The 18,001-nt window shown below is 33.9% G+C and overlaps 1 pseudogene; it reads right to left on the bottom strand.

Moving 5' to 3' along the window:
• Positions 1 to 16,664: 16,664 nt before the first annotated feature.
• LOC145243614 (5S ribosomal RNA) lies at positions 16,665 to 16,782 on the bottom strand (annotated as a pseudogene).
• Between the last annotated feature and the right edge of the window lie 1,219 nt (positions 16,783 to 18,001).

Genomic DNA, 18,001 nt, shown 5'->3' with positions numbered 1-18,001 from the left:
CTATATGGATAACTATTTAAAAAAAACTGATTGCATGTAATGATAGAAGATGTATCGAGACACGGTATTGGGTATGTTTGATCTGGCAGAACGGTGGTTCATTAAAATTGTGGGGGCTGCGTTCGCGCCTGGTCCACAAAGTATGGAAATAAAAAAAAATAAAAATTTAAAAAAAAACGTTTACAAGTGTTTTTGGATATAGATGTACATAAGAATACTTTGATAAGTATTTTTTAACTTAAATATGGATGGTATATTAAAATTGTGGGGTCTGCGTTCGCGCCTGGCCCCCATAGAATTGAAATAATAATAATAATAATAATAATAATAATAATAATAATAATAATAATAATAATAATAATAAAGACTCTTCATATCTATCTGCGTAAGTATACTTTGATAATTATGTTTCAGTTTGAAGAAATATGGTATAATAAAATTATGGACTGTTCGTTCGCGCATGACCTCCATAGAATGGAAATATGTCAAAAAGTTTAACAAGGTTTTTTAATATAGATCCACAGAATATTGTGATACGTGTTTCAGTGTAAACAGGTATGTTATAATAAATTATGGGGTTTATCTATGTTTACTTTCATCATATTTTGCTTTGGTTTTGATACCCCCAAATTCGAAGTTATTTCATTACAACCCTTCCTTTTCATAACCTATCATACTTTAATAAATCAGAGTCCATTTTCCGAACGCTGTTTTTGAACCCAGTCAACGACGGGCACTTTTGCTAGCATATATATATATATATATATATATATATATATATATATATATATATATAATGTGTGTGTGTTTTGAAGATATATATCGCAATTAAACTAGAAAGAATTTACATTTCATCCTTGTGATGTTGCATCTGGCTGACGAATCCTCACGAGAATGAAACGCGGACATTTCTGTGTAGCTTTATTGCCATACATAATTTTAAAACTTACTACCTAGCTTTCCTTACTATCGAGCAGTGTCAAAATGAATACTGAAATATTTACATAAAATTTTATGTAGATACAATATATATATATATATATATATATATATATATATATATATATATATATTGAATAGATATAAAGAATTGTCTAATCCTATATCACTAATCGTTGTTGTTTTTGCTAATTTTATCTTACTGATAAACACACCAATTCAAAGCGAATCCAAATGTACATACCTATAATTTAGTTCAGAAATATTGGCTGAAAATATTTTTCTTAATATTGTAATATTTTGAGAACGTATTAAATGGTGTTCAATTTGAATGACTTGTAAATTTATTTGCACTTAAAAATAACGTTAGAAAGAAGTTGGGCGTTTAACTAATGTTAGAATAAAACTTGCTGATTGTTTACTTAATAATATCGTACTTCGAGGATTAAGACCTGTGTTTTCAGTAAATATTATTGCATAAGGGTTGTATCTAGTTGTTCGATAAAGGAAGGGCTAAATAAAGTTTGTATTAATATTCTTCCCATAAAGGTTTACACTATTTAAAATACCAGGCTTTTTCCAAAAATAAAGGCTCCTATTATTTTTAACTCAAAACGCTAAACAGCTACGAACACGGAAATCGTACCATTAAACGAGCAACATTTTGTGATTAAGAATTACTTTTTCTACATAGTCACCGCCATTTTTGTATATACTTTTGCCAAAGATGACGATGGCTCTCCATGGGCCCCAGGGCGCATTTTATTATAAACCAGCAAATGTACCCGGCGTTTAAATTTTTACGGCAGTCTTAAATGTAACGTTAAATTCCTTTTCAAAACGTAAGTAAAATATAAAAACGGAAAATATCTGAGGCATGTATATGCGGATATTACGCTTTTTTAAAAACAGTTTACTTCTAAGTAAATAAATTCGAATTGAGATCGAAATCAAAACCTAAAGACAGTGAGCCAAGTACGGTAACCATTAGGCCAGCTTGCCACGTTTTAAATAGTGTTTTTAAACCTTCTTATTCTTAACATAAGTAATCAATCATGTGAACGATTCACGCATGAGCAGTCCTGAAACAGTCGATAAGCAGATGAAAATACGATAACCTATTCCTAGTACCAAGTTTTCAAATTTGACCCCATAGCAACCATTTATTTATTTTTTTCTTTTTCGGATGAAAAGCGAGTAAAAAATTTCACATATCTAAATATAATATATACCAAATTTCAAGTTTGTAGATCAAAAATTCGTTGAGTATATAGGTTGAGAGTTGTCTTGACAAGCACACACACACATTCACACTTTTATAGCTATAACGATTTTCGTTCATATAGGATTTGGGGTGCATATCCACATATTGAACAGCACTATTTTAAAATATTTTTTCAAGCAAAATGAAAGTTTTATGATATCTTTTCTATTAAATTGTTAGGTGAAAGTACAGAATAGTTACAAAACAACTTACTCTGCCCATGTTAAAAATGGCTTTCTAAATAATAGGGTTATTATTTCCACACGATTCAATAAGTGCATAAGTACCGGATTTTAACAGTTTGGTTAAATTTTTACTGTATTTTTCATGTCATAAAATTACAACTTCTCTCCCTAACAGACCGTGTCATAAAATTACAACTTCGTGTCATAAAATTACAACTTCGTGTCATAAAATTACAGCTTCTCTCCCTAACAGACCGAGTTAGCGATATACCAGTAATTTCCGAAAATGCTATATACTGATTTATCGCTAAACGGGTATTTTTCGAACCACGTGTTTTTGTGTTGTTAGCTACCCAATCACTGTTTAACCTCGATTTACGCAAGCAAATGGTTTCCTTTATTTTGGCGGAGTTGTAGGTTATTTTGTAGACTAATTTGGTCATGAAGCGAGCTAGTGACGAACCAAACATTTCGACAGGTAAAAGAGCGAGATCAAGGAGTTTCACGGTGCAACAAGTGTTGGATAAAGGGACAAATTCTGATTCAGACGAAGGCGACTTGGATCAGGATTATGTTTCTGAATCAAGTAACGCTAGTGATGATGAATATATCAATGAAAGAGAAAGTGATGATGATTCTGATGATGCGATTGGGCCTGTGCATCAAGGAGGGATCCACCTGTTGAGGAGACTGGCACACGAAGGCTGAATGCTGGTGGCAAAAAATTACTAACGCGTTAAATTTTTTTTTTACAATTTTGCCCAGGAGGCCAGGCACAGGGGCAAATTATGTTCAGTAGCTCAGGTCTGATAGAGTAAAACATCGCTTTAAAATTATCCAAATATTCTCTACAAAATATTTTGTAAAAAACAAAACAAAAAATAAACTCTATAGTTTCAATGCTTTAACATATGAGATTGGTAGTAATTTTAAAGCCAGAAATAACCATTTTGCAATTTAAATATTTCCAAATTTCTTAAAAGGTTTGGAAGATGATGAAATAATAGGCTATAAAAAATATTGAAATGATTTATTGTTTAGGAAGAACCGATATGAATTGTTGGATTTAATTCATAAATGATATAACTAGCAATAGATTGTGTAATTTATTTTTGTACTTAACACTATTGCAATTTTCATTTCGATATAAAGATTTATAATTAAAAAATGTAAAAATACGCTGCTGCCTGTCCAGACAAATCGATACATTAAATAGATGCAGCTTATAACTAGATGTAACTGATATTATTTTTTTAAGACGAACTATGAAATCAGAGAAAATATCTAAATCTTGGTATAAAAATATTGCAGACTAAAGAAACAATAAATTAATGATAAAATTATCTAAAGTAACAGAATACAGAATAGCTACAAAATATGTCTGAAGCGACAAGTTTTCTATTTAAAAGTAAAATACAAACACTCAATACATACGTTTCACTTGTAACAAAAATAAAATAGTAATTAATGCCAATGCATAAAATAGAATAATTACGTAAAAATAAAACTATATAAATAAAGCAGATGTATTTATGTGTGTGTCTGCTTATCTGTCTGTAAATATTAAGCGATTAACTATAAAATTACTAGTCCCATATTGAAATTAACAGGAAATAATCAAACGCCAGGGATGATTTATAACAAGTAAAATATTTTAATTTCAAGTTTGCATTTGATTTGATGTATTGTTTTAAATTTTTCACATGAAGAGGTTTGGACTGTGCTGAATACATTTCTACAGATTTTCGTTTAGAACTTGAGAATTATTACTTTAGACTTCAACAAAATAGCATTCGTATTAATTGTTTCTTATCGAAATACATCCACCCATTTCATTGTTGTTACGGTCTTAATAAACACTCGTTAATTTATAAATTTATGGCAGGATGAAATTCCACAAGAATTCTCTTGTTATAAAAAAGAAGAAAAAAAAACGCTCCGGAAATATCACGATGTTTTTGTGCTCAAAGTTATATAATCTTTATGACACCCATTCATCTTCGAAATAGTTTTTTTCTTCTCCGTTTTAATGAAATATTTCGCGATCTCTTAAGCAGTTCGAGCCATGAAATAGGTTTTGGAGAGCATTTTAGTTCCGTTAGTTAAGCTTCTCCAAGACCTCTCGATTTTGATTATTTTTAGCTTGGCAATAACTGACATCTTTATGAGTTGATATACATGCACGCCAAAAGTGCTTCCTCTCCCCTTCCACCTATCTCTCTCTCCCTCTCTCTGTGTATATATATATATATATATATATATATATATAGTAGCTGATTCAAAAGTTAATAAACATACAGCTCTCCAACGGTATTCATTAGCTATGACCTAAATATATACTTATACAAAAGCCGCAAAAAATAACTTTATTTGACATAACTTTCTAATTAGCGCATGCGCAAAAATACGGGTATAGTAAATTTGCGTCAAGCCAATGTAGATGCTATTTTCTATTATTTTACTTGCTAAAACCGAATCAAAAAGTGTTATATATAAAATTTCAACTGTGCAGAGTTAATATCGAAAGAGAAGTTTGGTCGAGACGTTTTGCACACACACCGACAAGGTCATTATATAATATATATATATAAGTATTTGTGAGCTACGACGTTTTCATCATAAATTCGACGTAATTATGCATAATGTAAAAAACCTATGCATCGATAGAATTCAACGTAATAGTGAAATGATATCAATCATCTAATAAAAAATAATTAACGCTTGTTCTTCAGAACAATACGCAAATTAGTTCATCTTCATATAGTCGCTCGCATATTGATGGTGGAGTATATTAAAAGTTCGTTTGACTAATTTTTAAGTATAAAAAGTAGGCTTTTAATAACGCTAGAGACGAAAACTCAACTTTATGGGTATAATATATGTATACACGAGAGTTAATGCTGTATGTGCGTCCACACATACGTATATTATGGTCACATAATCGACGTATAAACACTCATTAAACGAATAGACGTATGTGTACATTCACACATTGTTTGACTTCTCTGTTCGAGTTCTTTTCTATATATGCATTTATGTATGTCTCGATCCTTCTGTTTTATATTGAGCAGTCTGTGTGTGTATATATATATATATATATATATATATATATATATATATAACATATACTTGCAGTGAGACCAAACGTTGTTCATGCTTGTTTACGGATCAGGAAATGTTCCTATCTCCCATACTGTAGTCATCGAAATTAGCGAAATTTCCCATTTTTAAATCACTATTTTTACTGATTGATTGCGTGCTCTAGTTAAAGACCTCCCCACGGAAGTGTACCGGGGAAAAGCTTCACATATGTTTTCGCAATGGCTTGGTCCACAATACATTGTAGTCTACATTGCACTGTAGAGAATCTACCGAGGATTTTATAAAAGTATCTGTAAATAATGGCTTCACTTTCTCAATTTCGTATTTTTATACACATATGGACGGATTAGCTTAATAACACTGTTAAATAGACATCTATTAGAGTTCTTATTATTTGACATACTATAATGTTATGAATGTTCTCCAAGGGGTTAAGAAGTGATTCGTGCAACAACAACAAAAAAAGAGGGAATAATTTTTTTTTTATTTTCTAAAGTTACTGAATTCGGCATTAAATGATCCGAACAATTTTGATATACAATAGAACCCCGGGATACGGCATTAAAAATTAGTAACAAAATACAGTACAGTAAATAATACACATGCATATAATCAAATAACATTAAAAATAACACCGTAAGGCGGGACAAATACCGTAACCAGGGTCCGGAAAAATATCGTCCTCCACATCGTAACCTGAAAAAATGTATCCTAGGGCCACTGTATTTCGGGGTTCTGCTGTATCGGGCAACAACCAAACACGTTACCGTACATAAATATTTAGAGGATATAAAGGAAGTAAACAATGCAATCTTTTGTTCTGATTACTGGATCTGGCATAGAATAACCTAAAAGGAATTGATATACCGTAAAACAAAGCCAGGGAAGTTCTATTTCGTATATAAGAGGAAATAATACCGAATTGTAATACGATTTAAAACTTCTATTCCAAAGGAAGCAAATTTTATTTCCATAATATTTAAATTAGTTTACTTTGATCTGACTTCATAAAGTATTCAATACTGTGTGCAAGTCATTGCTTATAGGAATAGAAGTATAATACTATCAAAATAAAGTTTCTAAATTAAATATATAAAACAAGCGAAAAAAATGCTAGCATAAAGATAGGTTGGGATCCTTACGTTTAAATGCTTCCAAAAGAAAGTTGATAGGACAGAAGAATATTTCTTTAATTGAAACGAACTTACGTAATATGCACCGGAAATGCATTAGAAAGTCAATTTTCTCTTAAATCAGCTTTTTGTTTATAGCCCAAAAAGATATGCAACGAAGAAAAAATACGAATGCCGTCTGGATGCTAACCAAATCATTTTGTGTTCTGTTAAGTAGACAGGCACAGTTTTTTCGTGGGTGCTTCTGATATTAACTAAGTTTACATAAGTCTGAGAAAACGTCATGAATACACTGAATTTTCGTGGCCATCAATTACTTCCCTTTCACATTGATAATAGATTATTACTAATTTTAAAAAATTGTAATAAACTTACGATCGATTTTCCTAAGCCATCCTATCTCTTGACACACACACACACACTCTCTCTCTCTCTCTCTCTCTCTCTCTCTCTCTCTCTCTATCTCTCTCTCCTTTGAACATGTTTATCTCTCGCCCTCTGCCTGAATTTATCTAATTCCTTTGGAGATGTTCACACTATTGCAATGTTTAAGGTAGATTAAGATGATTCGGTCACACATACACACACACACACACACACACATATATATATATATATATATATATATATATATATATATATATGAACCATAAAATAGGCGACAAAAATTTATAACAAAAAAACGTTAACACACACATGATTTGATTAAATATTTCGCCTGTAAACATGATTCATGTATCATCTATTAAATTTTTAATCTATCATAGTTTAGTTGTGCTCATTTTTAGTTACATATTTAAACTTATCGCCCCCCGCACTCCAAAATTAATGAACCCATACCTCAAGAAATGGCTAAAGCATTAGAGGGAGACTTCCAATCTGTAGTTAAAAGGAGATATAAATTCAATTCTGTCAAGACTATGCTTCTTTCCTTTAATACAAGAACCCTTCTCACCCACTAATAGCCATAGCTAATGATACACTACCTTACAGCTTCTCGTTCAAACTCCTCGGCTTTATGTTCACAGGGAACATGAACTGGAACATATACATTAAGAGCATTGCCAAGGCTGCTGCGAGGAATGTAGGCACTCTCTCTTGTGCTAAAGGGTTACTCATGCTTAAGAGTATCTTGTGCTTGTACAAGGTCACCACCCGCCCATGTATAGAGTATTGTTGTCACATTTCGGCTGTTGCACCATCCGATAGTTTTTCCCTCCCAGACAGGGTTAAAAAAGAATCCCCAACCTGATAGGTACCGTTCTGTCAAACAAGCCCCAACACTTATCCCGTGTACGGAATCTTGTATATATGTGCCCATTTTACAAGTATTTTAATAGGTGTTCTGACGAACTTCAATCTCTTGTAGCCCCTCGACGTAAATATCTCCGACAAATCCGACAAGCAGCAAAATCCCACCCCCACAGTAGATATTTCTAGATGCTAGAAACTTTTTTACTCTCATAGTTTCTACCATCGAACTGCTAGACGTTGAAATTCCCTCCCAGGTTTCTGCTTCCCTAACTATTGATATGCAGAAGTTCAAGTGTAATGTGAACAGAGATCTCACTGCTCAACTCCTTACGTGGTGTACCTGCAAAATGTGTTCCGAATAGTAATCCCCTACATCCAAGTTGCGCTGTGCCTTATTTGGGGTGAAATAGCAAAATAAAATACATCATGTTTGTTATTGTGGTTTACTCGTGATAATCGCATTCTAATTTCGATTACAGTAGTACTTGTTGGATTCTTATACATATCAGTACTATCATAGTGTCCATATTAACATATCAGTACTATAATAGTGTCCATATTAACATATCAGTACTATAATAGTGTCCATATTAACATATCAGTACTATCATAGTGTCCATATCAACATATCAGTACTATCATAGTGTCCATATCAACATATCAGTACTATCATAGTGTCCATATCAACATATCAGTACTATCATAGTGTCCATATCAACATATCAGTACTATCATAGTGTCCATATCAACATATCAGTACTATCATAGTGTCCATATTAACATATCAGTACTATCATAGTGTCCATATCAACATATCAGTACTATCATAGTGTCCATATCAACATATCAGTACTATCATAGTGTCCATATCAACATATCAGTACTATCATAGTGTCCATATCAACATATCAGTACTATCATAGTGTCCATATCAACATATCAGTACTATCATAGTGTCCATATCAACATATCAGTACTATCATAGTGTCCATATCAACATATCAGTACTATCATAGTGTCCATATCAACATATCAGTACTATCATAGTGTCCATATCAACATATCAGTACTATCATAGTGTCCATATCAACATATCAGTACTATCATAGTGTCCATATCAACATATCAGTACTATCATAGTGTCCATATCAACATATCAGTACTATCATAGTGTCCATATCAACATATCAGTACTATCATAGTGTCCATATCAACATATCAGTACTATCATAGTGTCCATATCAACATATCAGTACTATCATAGTGTCCATATCAACATATCAGTACTATCATAGTGTCAATATTAACATGGATATAAATTTGTATTGTTGTCATATTTGGACTGGTGCATCTGCTACTAGTCTCTCATTCCTAGACAAGGTTCAAAAGAGTCGCCAATCTGATAGATCCTGAACTGTCATCTAAGCTTCAGCCTGTCCCGTCGACGAAATGTTTAATCCCTCTGCCTGTTCTACAAGTATTTTAATGGTGAATGCTCTGACGAACTTGTGCCCCCACAACGTAAACACTCTCGACAAACCCGACAGGCAGCTAAATCCCACCCCCACATAGTAGAGATCTCTGGATGTAAAAGATATTTCTACTCTAGTAGTTACTTCCCCAGAAGCGCTAGACTTTGGAATTCCATTCCAGGTCCCTGTTTCCCCAACAATACTGGCATGTAGAAGTCCAAGTGTAATATGAACCGATATCTTGCTGCCCAACTCCCTACATAGTACCCCAGTAGCTGTTGCCCCTGATAGTAGCCTCCTACACCAAAGTGCCAATGTGCCTTGTTTGGGGTGAATATGTAATTAAAAATAAAAATTTCCAACCTGATATGAACCGCTTGGTCAATGTACACAATACTTTCATATTAAACATTTAAAACAATGGTTTGCTAATTCGTTTGATTACGAAATGTTTCTTTCGATAGGATGCATATACACGTTTGGAATTCTAATTGATGTTTTGAATTTTAACTCTTAAGGGTTAATAGGTTTTATGAATCAGAACTTTAATATTGATATAAACCATTGATCATTGAGATTATTTTTATCTGCAGTATTGATAATTGTTTGACACTTAATATGTATTTTACAATAATTTAATACGATTTAATTTAATTCCGGAAACGTTAGAATTTAGTTTTCTAAACTTTTTATGTAGCTTAGTACGCGCATCACCATAGTAAGTAAAATCAACAATTCCCATTAGATTTGGCCCTGTCGGTGGGGCATTAGAATACACCGATTGCTCCCCTCCAGAGAGTAAAAGTCCCTCAATGGGGGTCCTGGATATGACCTTAAACTATATCCAGTGGTGAGGCCCCAGCTTGCGGGCTTTAGGGAGTGTGGAGCCACCCTTTAATTACCATTGCTCCCAGGTCCACTCTGACCCGGAGTGATAGTACCTGTTAGGGTTCCAACTATGGGTTGAATAGAAACCGACTTGAAAACAACAAATATATTCTATTAAAAAATGTTTCTTCAAAATCTTTGGATTCGGCAGTAAATAACCCGAAAAGGGTTGATATGCCGTAAAACAAAAATAACCAACCAACTCATTAGATTAATATAAAGCTGTTTATAATAATTAATTGGTCACTCTTCAATGGTTGACATTGTTGATATAAACAATGATATTTCGCTTAGTCATGGCTTGTGTCTGATTTCCGAATGGTTAGAATCGTACGATTTAATACGAAAGTGTTGACTTGCTTTTTGTGTTCTCACTTCTCAACTCGGAATGGTTTTGTCCGCCAGCTACATAAAACTCACTTTTTACTTAATTAGACTTGTGTGGCAGTATAAATATATACACATTATAGAATGCAGATGATAAAAAACCCGATTTATTTCCACGAGAGTCCCCTCAATCGCCTCCTCTATAACAATATTTTTTCTCTCGTCCCCACTAGTACCCTGTCCCTGGTGAGCGGCAGGTGCACCAACATCGATTCTAAAACATCTACCGGCTCGAAGGCGAACCGAAGAAAAATATTACTATTTCTCCAAGGGATACTTATTATCTATATCAACTACTACCTCCAATTGTTTGACATCACCCGGTACACCTCTTCCTAAAATCTCTCTACTTGATCTCTTTTCTGTTCAAATTTCATCTCCCCCGAGATTTCCTCTGTTCACTCCCACTTCTCCAAACCGTCTCAGCACAAATCACGGCGAGTTAATCTAATCACTCCGAATCTCAGATGACTGACGTGAACCCAATTGGCGGAAAACACTAGCTCAACTTAGTGACGTTCCTTTTTTTTTTCTTTTTACCCTTTCCTTATTTGACTCTCCATCTCTCTATGTATCTATATTTCCCTATCTATTCCTCTATCGCTACCAATCTTTCTCTATTCCTCAATCAATCGGTATATACCTGATGTATTTATATTGCTACAAAACTGAGATGTGATGCAAGGGTCAAAAAGTAGGAATGAAAACCAGCGTCCTTAGGGAAGAGCCCTCTGGCTTGTTACAAATACCCGGGAAACTTTGTTGGTATTCCGTGGTTGAGACGTTTCAAGCGATTAGCAATGAACTAACCCCTGATTAAGGAGAAGGCAAAGCCTGAGTGGGCGTGCCCCCTAGAATTGCACGGGACTAGCAACATACCGCAGTCAACGTGGAAAGACATTTTGTAAATGGCGAGACTCTGTTGATGAGGGAAATACCTCATACTGTATATCTACATCATATACATGTCTCGCTTTATTTTAATCGATAGTGGTCTAGAAGTCGAATACCTCGCTATAAGGTCAAAGGTGATTTTGCAACCGGGTTCGAATCCTTCGACACATAGCAATTATCATTTCTTACACTGAACATTGCATAAGCGTGAAACATTAGTGCATTCTACGTAATTATGCATAATGTAATTCTACGTAATTATGCATAATGTAATTCTACGTAATTATAAATAATATAAAATAGAATTCATCGTAATAGTGAAATGATACCAATAATCTAATAAGATACCATACAAAATAATTAACTGACGCTTGTTTTTTTTCACAACAATATGCAACTTAGTTCATGTTCATGTAGTCGCTCGCATATTAAAACGTTTGTTTGACTAGTTTTTAAGTGTAAACAGTAGATTTTTAATATTGTCAGACAAGAACTCAACTTTATATATATATATATATATATATATATATATATATATATATATATATATATATACATATATATACACGAAGGTATATACACCTATTTAAAATAAATAATTATCAACTCTTCCGCAATTATCCTTCTAAGCAAACTTATAATTAGTCGCCAAACTATGCTTAATGCGATATTTTGATTTCAGCTGTTAGATACTATAATCAAGTTTACTTTGTTATAGCAATAACAGAGGAAATACCTCTAATAAAGCTAGAGTTATCGCCCCTTATACATATTTGGAAAGACTAGAGTTCTAGAGGGCAACCTAGAAAAACAAGATAGCAGCTTCGCTGACATTCACTGTCGTCTGTAAATGAATTCATATTTCTGCCGCGAACAAAGGGTGTTTAAAAATACAATGAGCTTGCCTACTCATTCTGCTGTCCGATAATCCTGACATACCATTTCTCCAAACAAAAAATAAATTTGGCAACGATGGATAAGCCTGGATTAAATACCAGATCTCAAAACAGATGTTAACATGGTGATAATTAAAAGAAAAAAGCTGCGTGAAAGAAGTTTTTTTCTGCATAAATGGTAAAAATATCTTTTCCATCATTTCTTTTTTTTTCTGGAGACACGGAAAAGAAAAATAATAATAAAAAAAATTGCGAACAAACGAAAACAAAAGAACATTTCTATAAAGGCAGCAAAATTGTTCAGGCAGATGCGTTATCCAGACTCATTTCTTATCATCAAAAAGGTGGTGGAAAACACAGTCACTCCTGCTATATCTGTGGTACAGAAAGTTGTCTCTCCACTTGTTTCCGTAGTGAGATCGCTAATTGTCACTTCAAAGGCTAGATTATTACAGAAAATTCGACATTTTCATCTCACAAACTTGTCAGAAACATGCACTGACCAGCAACTTCAACCATTTACTAAGAGATTCTCTTTATTCGAGATCAATAAAACACTTCTCTTTGGAGAACATGTTGTTGTCCCATTCACACCTCAGAACAGTTCTCAAACAATTCTACTATCGACATCAGGGAATTAATCAGATACAAGCTTTGGCACGCGGCTATATGTATTGGTAAAACACGGACAGCCAATTAGAAAAACCTGTAAAAGGTTGTGGTAAATGTCAACTGTTTGCGAATCTCCTCAGAAAGCAAAATTGCATGCATGGCATGCCCCAGAAATCCCTTGGTCACAACTACACAGGAATTTTACAAGAGCAATTAATAGACAATATTACTTAATATTGGCTGGTAGTTACAGTACATGACTATAAGTCTTCCAGATGAACCATTTAACCTCAACGAGGACTTTAAAGAAAACAGAAATTATCAGTATGTTAGGTATTCTGAAGATCTTAGTTTGTGATAACGGTACTGAATTTACTTCAGCAGAATTTTCTGACGTCTGTAAACAAAAAAAAAACATCTCAGATCTCGACCTTCCCATCCGCAATAAAATAGCCAAGCCGGACGCTTTGTCGACACATTTAAAAGAGTAGGGGAAGGAACTGATCGAGGGATGATAAAAACGTTTCTAAGTAGCTACAGAGCCTCACAATGGAAATTGCCCAAATGGAAAGTCTCCCGCTGAAGCAATGATGAACAAAAAATGTTTTCCAAAAGATGCTATTCGTATATTATAAAATAATCTCCCACAAAGAAACCGGACGATGAAAAACCTGTTCAATCGCCATCATGGAGCGAAATTACGTAAATTTCTACAAGGACGGTCTTTATTGGCAAACGATTACTGCAAGGGTAAAGTAAAATGAACACAAGGCCACATCGTACGTCGTCCTGATAATGTAATCTATGATGTGGATGCACAATCATTCATTTGGGTTATATATGCAAATCAACTTCGTCACTCATATCTTCCCAAGAGACAATTAAACAACACAATCATTGCATTACATATTTTACTGGACACATTTGAATGGCCTCAAAGTGTTCGATCAACATGCAGTAAACAAAGCAAGTCTGAGAAAGAAAGATCCAACCAGAAGGATGTAACAAAGGTGCAAACCATCTTCAACTCTACAAACATTTTACAAGCGATAAAAGGGGAAATAAATCTAAATAAAATAAGATTTATCGCTCCTTATAAATCTTTGGAAAGACTAGAGAGTTCTAGAGAAAAGCAAGAGGGCTGATTGCATTAAAGGATCACCACACTCTTCAGCACATCCAGGTACACTTTGGTGTTGACTTTCAAGCCGACTTCGAAGATGTGAGGTGGCATGGTGTGGTCCTCACTTGAAACCACACCAAAAGCCATAACCATGGCCGGAAACTTTGTTGAGCTATGCCCTCAAGCGCTGAACAGTACGGATTTGAGGTTGCTGCCAATGGTATAGTTGTCATAACTTGTATCGGTAGAAAACATGAGTTGTACAGCGACGCATCTCCGATCTCACTCGTTGGCATTGAGACACATTTAGACATGATAGAAGGCTTCTATCGCTCTTGGGATTTGTACACAACAGGCCAAGTAGTAGATGGACTGCAACAAAACAACGTGTTTTCATCAAACGGAAATGGAATCATGTCCTCTTTTTTAGGACGACAATTTTATCATTCCATCCTAATAATAATAAATAGGGAATTGACTCGATAATAATAATAATTAGAAGAAGAAGGTAATCTGCAAAAAGTAATATAAGCATGTTTTACAACCGGGCAACGCTTGATGGCCTACTAATATTTATATAAAAAGAATGAACTTATCTATTAAGTACTTGCAAACTAGGTAAGGTTCGTTACGAGAAATTCTTGCTTCTAGTGTTGGCCTGTATATAAACAGTAATACAATAGTTTATATTATTTTCTGGTAGTTTCATGGAATTATTTTAATGCATTCTAAGACGGTCCTATACAGTGGAATAGGAAGTTGGTTAAACCGATAAATTGATTTTAAAATGCCTGTCGTAAGCATGGCGCGTAAGTGTATTTAATTAAAAACGATATATACATATATATATATATGGTAATTAATAAAAACCTGAAGCAAGTGCTTAATACTGTTGTAGAGCAAATATGTGTTTTATTTTTTTTATTACCGTTACAGAAATGTTCGTTTATGGTGGAATGAAAGAATGACATATATATATATATATATATATATATATATATATATATATATATATATATATATATATATATATATATATATATATATATACGTATCACCTTTTCTGTGGCGTATATAAAACTATGTATGTTCTTTATACTTTGTTCTCTCTATATATCTAAGGTAGTCTCATTTTCTAATTTTTTTCTCAGTATTAATAATTATTTTTTCCTTTAAGATTGAGAAATGTTAGTAGTATTGCCTTACCACAGTCTGGTGAAGTCAGACATTTAGTTCATTCTCAAGTTCACTTGTTCTAACCCGCCTTTCTATTTCTTTCTTTACCACTGTTTTCTGTGTTCATATAGGAAAAGGGAAATATACACTGTTAATGTTATTTATCATCCTTCCACCATTTTAATAAGGTAGAGGAGGTGGCCATGGATTTACGGGTTGAGGGAAGATATTTACTTAAAAATAAATATTAAAAAACACCCAAAATCTAAAACTATTTGTCAAACAAAGTACGAAGCATGGAGTTTATAGCCTCCAATTATTTAAAGACCACCCGCAATCGTATTGATACCCGGGGCAAAAGGAACATTCATGTCCGATTAATTATGTTAATATGAAAATTAAGGAATGAAAACAGAAAATGCAGTATTAAAGAAATTTGCCTTTATAACCATAAACCATCTTCCGGCTAAAGCACGTCAAAACATAGGTTTTCATTGGATTATAGCAGTCTATCTACATCTGCAGCTCAAAGCAGCACCTGCATGAAAATTCGGTACGGGTTCGCAGTTGATTACTTACGGATTTTATAATAGTTGTATTCGCTTAGTAATTAGTTCGTGAAATCAGTCGTAACTTAATTTTATATACAAAGAATGTGATCGGGCAGGCGAGTTAAAGCTAACAAACCAGTAGCTGATATATCTACTCGGGTACTTACCTCCAGTGAAACAAAGTCTGTTTTTAATTTTGCAAATTACATTTCTCCCTAAACGGGTGCTCTGGATTAGAAGACACATTTTCTCACACTAGAAGAATTTATTCTTCATTGTCCGAGAACCGAACAGTTAAAGTACAGTATCTTCTGTGTCCTTGCATATAAGTCATATTTACACAAGCTTTTGGTTGTGTTAGTCGGACGTGGACAGTTCGCGTCAGTCAAGTTAACCTTTCGTGTGTCTATTATTCAAATGATGGCCGGTATTTGATCACATTCACTCTATATGTTTCACTAGCATGTCTACTTGGCATTGTCCAGGCAAAAGTGTATCATGGCGTTTAGCCCTTTTCCTTTCCATCTCCGCTCTTCATCATTCATCCCACTCCTCTCTTTAGACATATACATACACATAACTTAAGTCGGCATAAAGAAAAGTATTTTATGTGAAAAATCAGTTTCTCCCTTTTATCGAACTCGATGCCTCCGTTCAGTCTCGAAAGACAAAGGGGCAGCTGCACATGTAATTGTGTGGCAAGCGTTGCGCAATCTTCAACCACTGCTTGAATCCAGTGGCAAGGAGAAGTCCAGGACGACTGGAAACAATGCCGAAATAAGCGGAGAAAAGTACAGCACCTGGAAGTCCCAAATGGTCACCCATCTAGTATTGGCCAGGCTCATCGTTGCTTAACTTCGGTGATCTGACGGGAACCGGTGTGTCAAACGTGATTATGCCGTACCACCCCTCCTCTTTATCCCTTTTATAGAATCACAGTAAAAGTACTATCTCCATGAGAGTAAGTGTTATAAATGGCTATTTAACGCCACCCCACACAAATAAAACAAATTAATCTCTTTAAATGTGAGGCTGTTAGACATCCATGATTAGGCTGATTTAAAACAAAGTAACAACTTTGTGTTTGTTATTCGTTTCTTCCATTATGACGATCGTAATGAGGCGCTTGAGATAACACCACTTCTATACGGCGTTGTTTAAGCCTATTGTTACATAGAAAAGGGATTCCACCCTTCCATGTATAAGAAGAATATTAGGTAAGTGAAAATGAGATTAGAATAAGCCTAGAATCGAAACCTGTAGGCAAAGTTAAGAAATGGAATGTTAGAAATTTAGTCTATTGTCAAATTCTATTAGAATAGTTAAATATTGTTTACATCGGAAAAAAGAGTGATTGTTCATTCTTGTAGAAATCTAAATATTAAATATGTTAGCTAAAAGAATGAACATTGCAAATTAAATTATATTGTTTAAAATAGGTTAGATTAGAATTGAGGATTCTTTTGTTGTCAAGTGTGTTGGGCAAACATATGTAAAGCCACGTGAAATTGGTCACGTTTGTAAAACACACTTCTGACGTCATAGACAAAGGACGTTTCTCCATATTATGGGTTCGGATTTTAGTCAGAGAGCAAGTCAGTCAGCAAGAGAGCAAGAGAGTTGATCAGTATATCCCTCGTAAGCGAAGTGAGAACATTTAGACTATGTAAATCCAAATTTGAATTCCTGACGTCAATCGACCGGTCGATCAGAAGAATAAAGAAGGCGTCATTATTTGTAACTGTTGTCTTGTGTAATCCTTCATCATGAACCAAAGGTAATTGTGCTCATCATCTTATAATAAACATTGTGTAACCCTTCGGAAGATTATGTATCTCCTCTCCTTTAATATGAGTTAGAAGAACTGTGTATATAAATATCTTCCCTCCCCCATCATCACTATCGTTATGGATGTATTACAGGAGTGATATATGTGTCCCAATATGAACTCCACGTCATCTCTTAAATATTAAACCCTTGCCACACAACACTATGACAAAATATAGATTAGTATTCCAAACGAAATACAACAAATCCTGGCGATTAAATCACACAAACTTCAATACGTTTTAATAGACAAATCCATTAAAATGTAATTTAAAACAAAACTACTATATAATATTTT

Source organism: Euprymna scolopes, chromosome 2, assembly GCF_053919585.1.
Source record: "Euprymna scolopes isolate OS-2025 chromosome 2, ASM5391958v1, whole genome shotgun sequence".
In the NCBI taxonomy this organism is placed as follows: domain Eukaryota; kingdom Metazoa; phylum Mollusca; class Cephalopoda; order Sepiida; family Sepiolidae; genus Euprymna; species Euprymna scolopes.
The sequence above is the reverse complement of the archived record's forward strand: the minus strand, read 5'-3'. Positions and strand labels throughout refer to the sequence as shown.